Source organism: Octodon degus, unplaced genomic scaffold, assembly GCF_000260255.1.
Source record: "Octodon degus isolate 3935 unplaced genomic scaffold, OctDeg1.0 scaffold00066, whole genome shotgun sequence".
Lineage (NCBI taxonomy): Eukaryota > Metazoa > Chordata > Mammalia > Rodentia > Octodontidae > Octodon > Octodon degus.
Genome location: NW_004524642.1, coordinates 1,101,610 through 1,109,903, shown reverse-complemented (window position 1 = coordinate 1,109,903; position 8,294 = coordinate 1,101,610). Strand labels below are relative to the sequence as shown.

Here is an 8,294-nt window from a genome sequence, read left to right as displayed (position 1 = left end):
AAAAAAAAAAAAAGAAAAAGTTCATTCCCTTTTCCCAGTATATGATCAAAATTAAAACAATAACTTCTGAGCAGTATTATTACCAAGTTGCTTTGATCATAAAGCTTCAGCCTTAATATTCTAAATGCGTCAGGTTTTTTCTTTTTTTTACACAGGATCTCGCTGGTCTTGAACTCCCTGGGTAGCCTAGGTTGGTCTGGAATTCACAGTGACCCGCCTGCCTCAGCCTACCGAGTGCTGGGATTATAAGTGTGTTCTACCATGCCCAAAGTTCATTAGATTTTGACTAATGTCTTTTCTTTTCTGTCCACTATGTAATCTAAGATTCCACATTTTTCCAAATGTCTTTACTCTTCTCCAATTTGTGATAGTTCCCCAGATTTTAATAATATTTAATAATCTTGAGACTTTCAGTAGTGCTGATCAGCACCTTTTGGGGGGCGGGAATGCTCCTCAATTTGTTTGGCTTTTTTTGTTGTTATTTGACTGAGTTGTTGCGTTGTTGGGAAGAACACAGAGAGGTCATGTGTCCTGCACAGTCTGTGGAGTGGAGGAGCGAAGATGCCCCTGCCAGCGAGTCTTGCCGTGTTGTAGTTACCCAGGGCCGCCGGCCAGCCTCCTCCATGTGGGGCTTGAGTCCATCCAGTTGGCTTCTGAGTCCAGCGAGTTTTAGCCTTTTCCCTTTGTCGGGTGTTGGTAAATTGGTCTTGCGGCATTTCGAGAGAGAAAATCCATGTGAATAGTTGATCCTGGGCATATAGCAGCCATTGAGTAAATACTCCGTCTGATTCTAGGAGTCAAGTATGGATAAATAGCTAATCCTTCTCAATTGATATTTTAGATTTATCTTTTATTTTTTTTTGTTATTGGTCAAAGGAGTTGTTTTTCTTTCCAAGTTTAAATTTTTTAAAAAGTTTTTTTAATTATTATTTTTATTTTGCAGTGCTGGGAATTGAACTGGGACTTTAAACTGAGCTGTAGCCCCAGATGCTTTTTTTTTTTTTTTTTTTTTGAGACAGGTGTCACCAAGTCACTGAGTGGCCCAGGCTGCACCCGAATCTTAAGGTTTTCCTGCTTTAGCCCCAGAGCACTGAGACCACAGTCGGGCACCTACACTTGTGCTCCGTGTTTCACTTCTTTGGACCTAAAGTATAAAATTCGATATACAACTGAAGTGAGATCACAGAGAGAATTTCAGGTGTATAAACTTTATCTGAAAAATGTGTTGCTCGGTTTTACTATCAAACTCTTTAGTCTTTAGAGCTTTTCTTGTAAGTTTTTCTTTAGTTTTCCATTGCTGCTTGCTGTAGTCAGGGCTTATAAGGGAAATAATTTAATATAGGACATGCAATTGATAGGATTACTTTATAGTAGTCAGCAGAGGAGTTTGGTACAAAAGAGCGCAGGAAGTCTGGCCACACTCCGACGGCCCAGGAGTCCAGCTGCAGCCTGGATGCCCCACGAATGCCCCGCACGAGTCCCGCTGAAGACGTGGTGCCCATGACCGAGCCTCCCACGAGGGCAGCCGCAGCGCAGAAGCCCACGACCCGCTCCCACGCAGGCCCGCTTCCTGGACCCGCGCAGGGACGGCCGGCGTCAGTGGCGGAAGCTAGGAAGTCTGTACCAGCGGGATGAAGGCTGCCGGCAGGCTGAGGGATCGGCACCGGAGCCACGAGTGGTGCTCGGAGTCAGGAGCAGAGACCCCTGAGCAGGACCACTGCGTCCTCGGCGACGCCCTCCTGGGCTCCTGCAGGTTCCTATCAGAAAAGCCGGTGGGTGTGACAGCTTCTCCAGGAGGGCCAGCAGCCCCTCCGCTTCCTCTCTGGGCCCCCTTTTGTGTTATTGGCAGTAACCCTTAGGTGGCCCTCCGCGTCCAGCACCGTGCTGGTGCAGGTCAGCTGGACGTTACAGGGTGGCCACCGGTTGTCCACTGCACGGCTCTAACACATTACGATGATCTTAATGACTTGAAGCGATACATGTATATTACCTTACAGGTTTTTTCTTAGTACAGGGTCTGCCGGGCCTCACCTCATAGATCTGGACTCACGGTGATGCTCCTCTCTTCAGCCTTCCAAGCTCTGGGATTACAGGTGCGCACCGCTGTGCCCTCTGTCACTGTATCAGCATGTCCCGGCAAGCCGGGCATCAGACCCTGGTCCCTGCGTCTGCCTCCGCAGGTGCTTTCATCCGCTGAGCTATCTTGCCGGCCCACAGTTGCATTTTTTTTTAATGACATGAATTTTTTTTTTTTTTTTTTTCCGGGGGTTGGGGGAGGTACCAGGGATCAGGCAGGTGCTATGTGCCAGAGCTGTTTCCCTGGCCTATAATTTTTTTTTCTTCTTTTTTTTTTTTTAATACAAGAAATCAAACTCAAGACCTTGCGCTTGCCAGGAAGGTGTTAGCCACTGAGTTGTGTCCCCAGCCCCCATCTTAGACCTGTGAGATTTAAAAAAAAAAACCAGAATTAACCTGTAAGGGTGTGCATCTATCTTCTGGAAGTTCTAAGGGGACCATCAGTGTTTCTTTGCCTTCTCGAGCTTCTGGAGCCTGCCTGCACTGTCTGTGGCCCCTGTGTTGGCCAGCCTTCCCATTGCTGTCCATTGCTGGGACAAGGACCCAGCACCCAGCCTAACGGATGCGAAGACTGTTTGCGTTTGCTGTTTCGGAGGTCTCACCCACGTCAGCTGCTCCAAGGCGTGAACATCATCGTGGGATGGTATCATTGCTCATGCCCTGGGGTTGGAGAGGCGGTGGTCAGGGGCCAGGGGCAGCCCCAAGGTCACGCGCCTCTGGTGCATGTCCTCCAGCTGAGCCCCTCTTTCTGGTAGCTCCTTTAGCTATGACCTGGTTAGTGAGTGGGAGCAGAAATTGTCTGTTCTCCTTTCCTGTTGCTCAAATCAGAAACACGTTTTGGAAGCATCCACTTCTTCTTAGCATGTGTGTGCACATACGTGTGCCCGCATTCTCTCCCAGAGTCTCTTACTCCAGTAAGTCGACAGTCAAGATTAACCAGCACAGCCCCTTCTCTTACTTAAACCTCTCAGCCTGACACCTTTTCTCTCTGATCACCCACCTCCTTGTGAGAAATCTTGTATTATACTGGACCCACTTCTGTAATCCAAAATAAGCTCTCCATTTAAAGCCCTTTCATCGCGTCTGCAGAATTCCCTCTTGCGCGTGAAGAAGCTTAGGCACACTTATAGTGGAGTGTGGAGGCCTTGGAGGCCGTTGTTGTATTTGCTGTCCCTGGAGTGATTCGCCCCTTTCTTCTTGGCCTCATCCTAGGACTCCATTGGCGGTGTTTCTCCCGTCTCCCTGCGGGTCTGTCGTCAGCTCTCGGTGCTTCCGTATCCTCCTAGGACTCTTTCCCTGTGTGACCAGTCCCATACGAGCATTCCAGCTCCTATCAGAACATGCGTCCAGTACGAAGATGGCCTGTCATCTCGAGCTCTGTGGACCCACGTTGTCATGGAGCCCTCCTCTCAGCATGTCTAAAACGGAGCTTTGGCTCTTTCATTTCTATGCTGCATGTGTCTGTTACTTCTCTTGTGTGTTGTATTGTCAATTTTTTCTGCTTTCCTGTTACATAAATCAGAAGCTGAGAATGCTTTTAGACATCTCTTTGTGCTTTTTTTTTTTTTTTTTCATTTAATGTGGCCTGCTCAGCCCACTCTGAGGGTGGGGCTGGTACAGAATGTGGTACCAGGGATTGAACTACGGTCCCTGCGACCTTGCCTGAGCTTGCTTAAGTAGGCGCTTTAGACCACTGAGCTATCTTCCTGGCCCTCTTCGTGCTTTTTTTCCCTCACATTGTCAAGTCCCTGTTTCTGTTGTTTAATGCAATACTTCTTATCTGTGAGGGGTACAGTCCAAACTAATGCATTTCTAAAACTGGCATTAATACCCTTGCATTTGGGAGCCATTAAGTTAAATGAGGGTAAATTGACCACAACACAAGCACTGTGATAAAGTCATTTGATGAAAGGAAGGGACACTAAGGGATTAATGAGTGGGTAGCATGTACAAATTCTCATCTGTACGTGGCAGTTCAGAGTGGGGTGGCATATTAGATTTGTGAGTGGGTCGCAATGTAAAGCTTCTGAATTGATTCTGGAACTTTCTGTTGTAATATTTTTGGGCTGTGGTTGGCTGTATGCTATGGTTGGGCTGTGTGTCCCTGAAAAGTCGGTATGTTAAAGGTTTGTTCCCAGGGCGGTGCTGTTGGGCGGCTGTGAATCTTCAGGAGGCGGGGCCTAAGGAGTTGAGTTGTTGGGGGTGTGTCCCCGGAGGGGTTGAGGGAGCCCAGCCTCTTCCTTGTTCTCTTGCTTCCTGACTTATGCTAATAGAAAAATATAGTGTGCCTTTCTATTTTTAAAAATATATTACAGTAAAAGACATATCACTGTTAATACCTTTTAAAATAGTCTCCTTTACTTCAAACACAATTATCCCATCATTCTTGCCAGTTACTGAAATCCTTTTTCTTTTTTAAAGTTTTTCTTTTTTAGTCAGTTTATTTTTTCAATTACATTTTCTATAGATTGCATTCACTCTTTATAAATACATTTAATGAGATTTGATACATACACACGTTTGTGTGACCAATGTAGGGAACATTTCTGTAAGCCAGAGTCCCCATCCAGGACAAGTCTCAAGACAGTTGGTCATCTTGGGCCTTTCTGGACCGTGTCGATGTATGAGACACCTAGGTGAATCCTCTAACTTGATGGAGTCAAAGTCTAGAATATAACTTTTCCAAATAGACTTTTAAATAAATCAGTCAATCTCTGAATCTAGTCTAAGACACACAGGTTCCTGTTGTCTAGTTGTTTACTGGTAGGGAAAAAAATTTCTTTTTTCTAGTTCAGCTGTTTAATGTGAGTGTAATTTTTAAACAGTTCCGATACCTTGCGGGTACCTTAGTTATATCCCCGTGCCACATACTGCCCCAAGGCCTCACGTCCCGTCTCTGGTGGACGTTGCAGCAGAGTTCACGTTTAATGCGACCTGCTGTGCTGCCGCTCCACACTCAGTGGCTGGACTTCTGAGGTCCTCCTCTCCCTCCTGGTTTGACTTGTGCAGTGTATTGAAGTACAACACATGTGCAGAGGATACCAGCCCTCAGAATGCGGAGAAGTCAGCACCTTTTCTTGAGTGAATGTACCTGTTAACAAGCACCCAGATAGAAAATATTACAGTCTCTTAAGCAAAGTCATTACTCTGACTTCGAACAGTGTACATCCTTTTTCGTGAGTGTCTTTAGCTGTCCTAGCCCGGCTGCCATGAGTGGATTCAAAATGCATATTTTCCATGACCATTTCAACTTGGAGGAAGAGCCAGAGGTCACAGGATGCCAGAGCTGGTGAATCAGGTGACGAGGACACGCTGTTCTTGTGAGCCTAGCTTTTCGTGGGACGACACTGGGCCGCAGCATTCACTATATTTAACTACTCTTTTTTTTTTTTTTAATCCCCTCTTTCAAGTGCTGCTGTCCCATGTGTGTGTCCACTGTGATGTCTTGCCTGAGGCCCCAGTGTGGGCACATCAGGCATGCTGGCATCCTCCGTACCGTGAGCCAGAATTAGGCTGTGATTTACTTGTGACTTGTTGCGGTAGTAGTGGAGCGCTAACCCAGCACAGGTAACTGGAGCCATAGGAAGAGGAATTATTTATTTATTTGCTTATCTGGTACAGCGTCTCACTACACAGCTCAGACTCGTGATCTTCCTGTTTCAGCTTCCCAGCACTGGAATTATAGGCATTCGCCACCACGCCTGATTTGGTACAGGGACTCAAACTTGGGTCCTTGTGTTTGCCAGGCAGGTGTTTAGATGGCCGAGCTATCTCCCCAGCTCAGGAAGAGGAATTATTAAATTTCTTAAACTTCCTTCATTGTATCCATCTTCCTATATTCATTGTGTCTGTTTTAATTTGTTTCTGTTCTTTTACAATTTTTTTTTTTTTCTTTTCTTGGTGGCTGGCTTAGCCCACTCTAGTGGCGGGCGTGGCTGGTATCCAACCTTGGTCCCCGTGAGCTGACCTAAGCAGGTGCTCTAGACTGCTGAGCTATCTTGCCAGCCACAAATTTTCTTTATAGATAAACTTTCCAGTGTTTCCTTCTGGTCAGTTGTCTATGCTTTTTTCAGTTTTTTTTTTTTTTTTTTTTGGTCACTATTTTTTTTTTGTTGTCCTTTTTTTTTAATTTTGAGACGGTCTCACTAGCTGCTTGGACTGATTTAATGTCTTGAGTATTTCCAGTTGCCCTTGGGAGCTCTCTGAAGTTCTTACGGGCTCCTCTTGGTTTGGGTGGAGTCCTGTCCATCTCAAACCAGTCTTTCTTCTCTGGTTGGCCCCTTTGGAGTACTTCAGGTCCCTGCACACTACGTTTCCACGTGGAATGCCCTTTTTTTGTAGCTTCCTCTACTCCAGCTTCAAATCTCAGCTGGCGTTTTCTCCTTCAGGAGTGCTTCACGGCTCATGGTTTAGTGCTGTCCAGTACGTGGCTGGTGAATCCCGAAGAAACTCTTCCGAATTTTACTTTGCCTGAATGTTTCTTTTACTTCTCCATACTGCCAAATTGCCCTTCAGAAAGGCCTTATCTTCTTCAGGTCTCGCCTTGATTTCCTTTGTAGTGTCCCTCACTCCTGCACTGGACAGGTCCTTTTTCATTGAAGTTTTAAAAAGATTTCTTAAGTGTTTGTAGTGATAACCACTTCTTTGTAGTATATGTTGCATATATTGTCCTTCCATTTGTTGTGTTAATTTGGTGATTTTCTTTAAGGTATAGACTTTGTAAAGTTCTTTATTTAAATATGTATTCCTTCAGTACAATTTTAGAAATTTCATCAACAGTCAAGATTGTATTCCTCTATACTTTTTCCACAAATACTTTCATACTTTTTTTTTTTTAAACTTTTCTATGTTAATTGCAGTTTGTGTAAAGGATGCAGCCTTGATTCTGGGAGCGGAGCACAGGGTCTGGGAAGCCGTGGTCCCCAGTGGCTATCTGGGCCTTGTAGCACGTCCTCACCCTTCCCGAATTCTCCCCTGGATACTCAGAGCTGCTGGGATTTACCACGTGCAGCACGTAGGCGAGGAAATACTACGAGTAAAATGTGGAGGTAGAATGCAAGAACCAACCAGAGGTCGTTCACGAGGCAAGAGAGTCGGAAAGCAAGGGGTGTAATGTTAGCTGAGTCTGGGAGAAGAGTGCGAGTGCTGTGTTTGCTAAGAGTATGGCTTCAGGAATGGCCCTGCCGAGGCAAGCGGACCAGTGTGTGTGCAGCGTTCTGGCAATGAGATTTATCATACAAAATAATAAAAATATTTTTATAATTATTTTTAAAAGCAAGTACCAATAGGCTTGCCGTTCACATTTTCTAATACTAACCCTTGGTATCACTGTTTCAGTTTTACTTATTTTAAGTTTTGGGGTGGCAATGGGGATTGAATTTGGGGATTTACCACTGAGCTATATTCTCAGCTGTTCAATTTTAGTTTTGAAAAAAAAAAAAAAAGTCAAAAAATCCTTGCAGCTTCCTGAACTCTGTTTAGCCCCCACCATTCATTCCAGCACTAACCTTCTTTGGAACTAGTTTCTTGCCTGTGTATGTTTTCAGTGTAATAATTCTGTCAAAGGTTTTTTCCAGTTTATTTGGAAATTATTGCTCACTGTGACCCAATCTAAAAGAAAAGACTCGGCTGCTCCACTAACCAAGGTCGCTCAGTGCTTTCTGCAGCGTGTGGTGTCTAGTGGCGCGTATTGTGCTTGCTGTGGAGGAGGATGAAAGGCGATGAATGGATAGATAGCACCCTGACTGGGATTTTTAAAATTGGGGAATATTTCCTTAATACCACCTTTTTTGGGTCTAAACAACTATAACTAAATCTGGACCACTTACAGCAGCTGCTGAGGTCTTAATTTCTGCATTAAGCTCAACGTGTAGATTAAGGAGGATTAGTTTGAGTGCTGTATGCTGACGTAACAGGACGTGCTGCTTCTTTTTATCCCTCTCGTGCCTGTTATGCTTAGCAGGAATTGTAGCACCTTAGGATGAAAAAGCCCTAGAAGCGTTTGTCCCCTCGTGTACCGTGCTGTGCTCTGTTAGCACTGAGCTGCATCCCTGATGCTTTTTGGTTTTTATTTTACACACACACACACACACACACACACACACACACACACAGATATGGTGGTTGGGGGGGCTGTTAGATGATTAACAGTGGGCTTCCTGTGTCCTGAGTGTGCTGAGCCTCTGACCTTTGCCTTTGCACTGGGTCACCTGTCCAAG

The 8,294-nt window shown here is 45.2% G+C and overlaps 1 protein-coding gene across 3 annotated transcripts in view; it reads left to right on the top strand.

Annotated features, from left to right (window-relative positions):
• Positions 1 to 8,294, top strand: part of Arl13b (ADP ribosylation factor like GTPase 13B) — an 85,339-nt gene that overhangs the window by 4,917 nt on the left and 72,128 nt on the right. The window contains exon 1 of one of the 3 annotated variants that reach the window (XM_023719242.1): positions 4,162 to 4,202. The exons of the other annotated variants lie outside the window; for them this stretch is intronic. The gene's annotated coding sequence lies outside the window, so the exon portion shown is untranslated. Of the gene's footprint in view, positions 1 to 4,161; positions 4,203 to 8,294 lie in introns of those variants that run through there. 3 annotated transcript variants of the gene reach the window in all.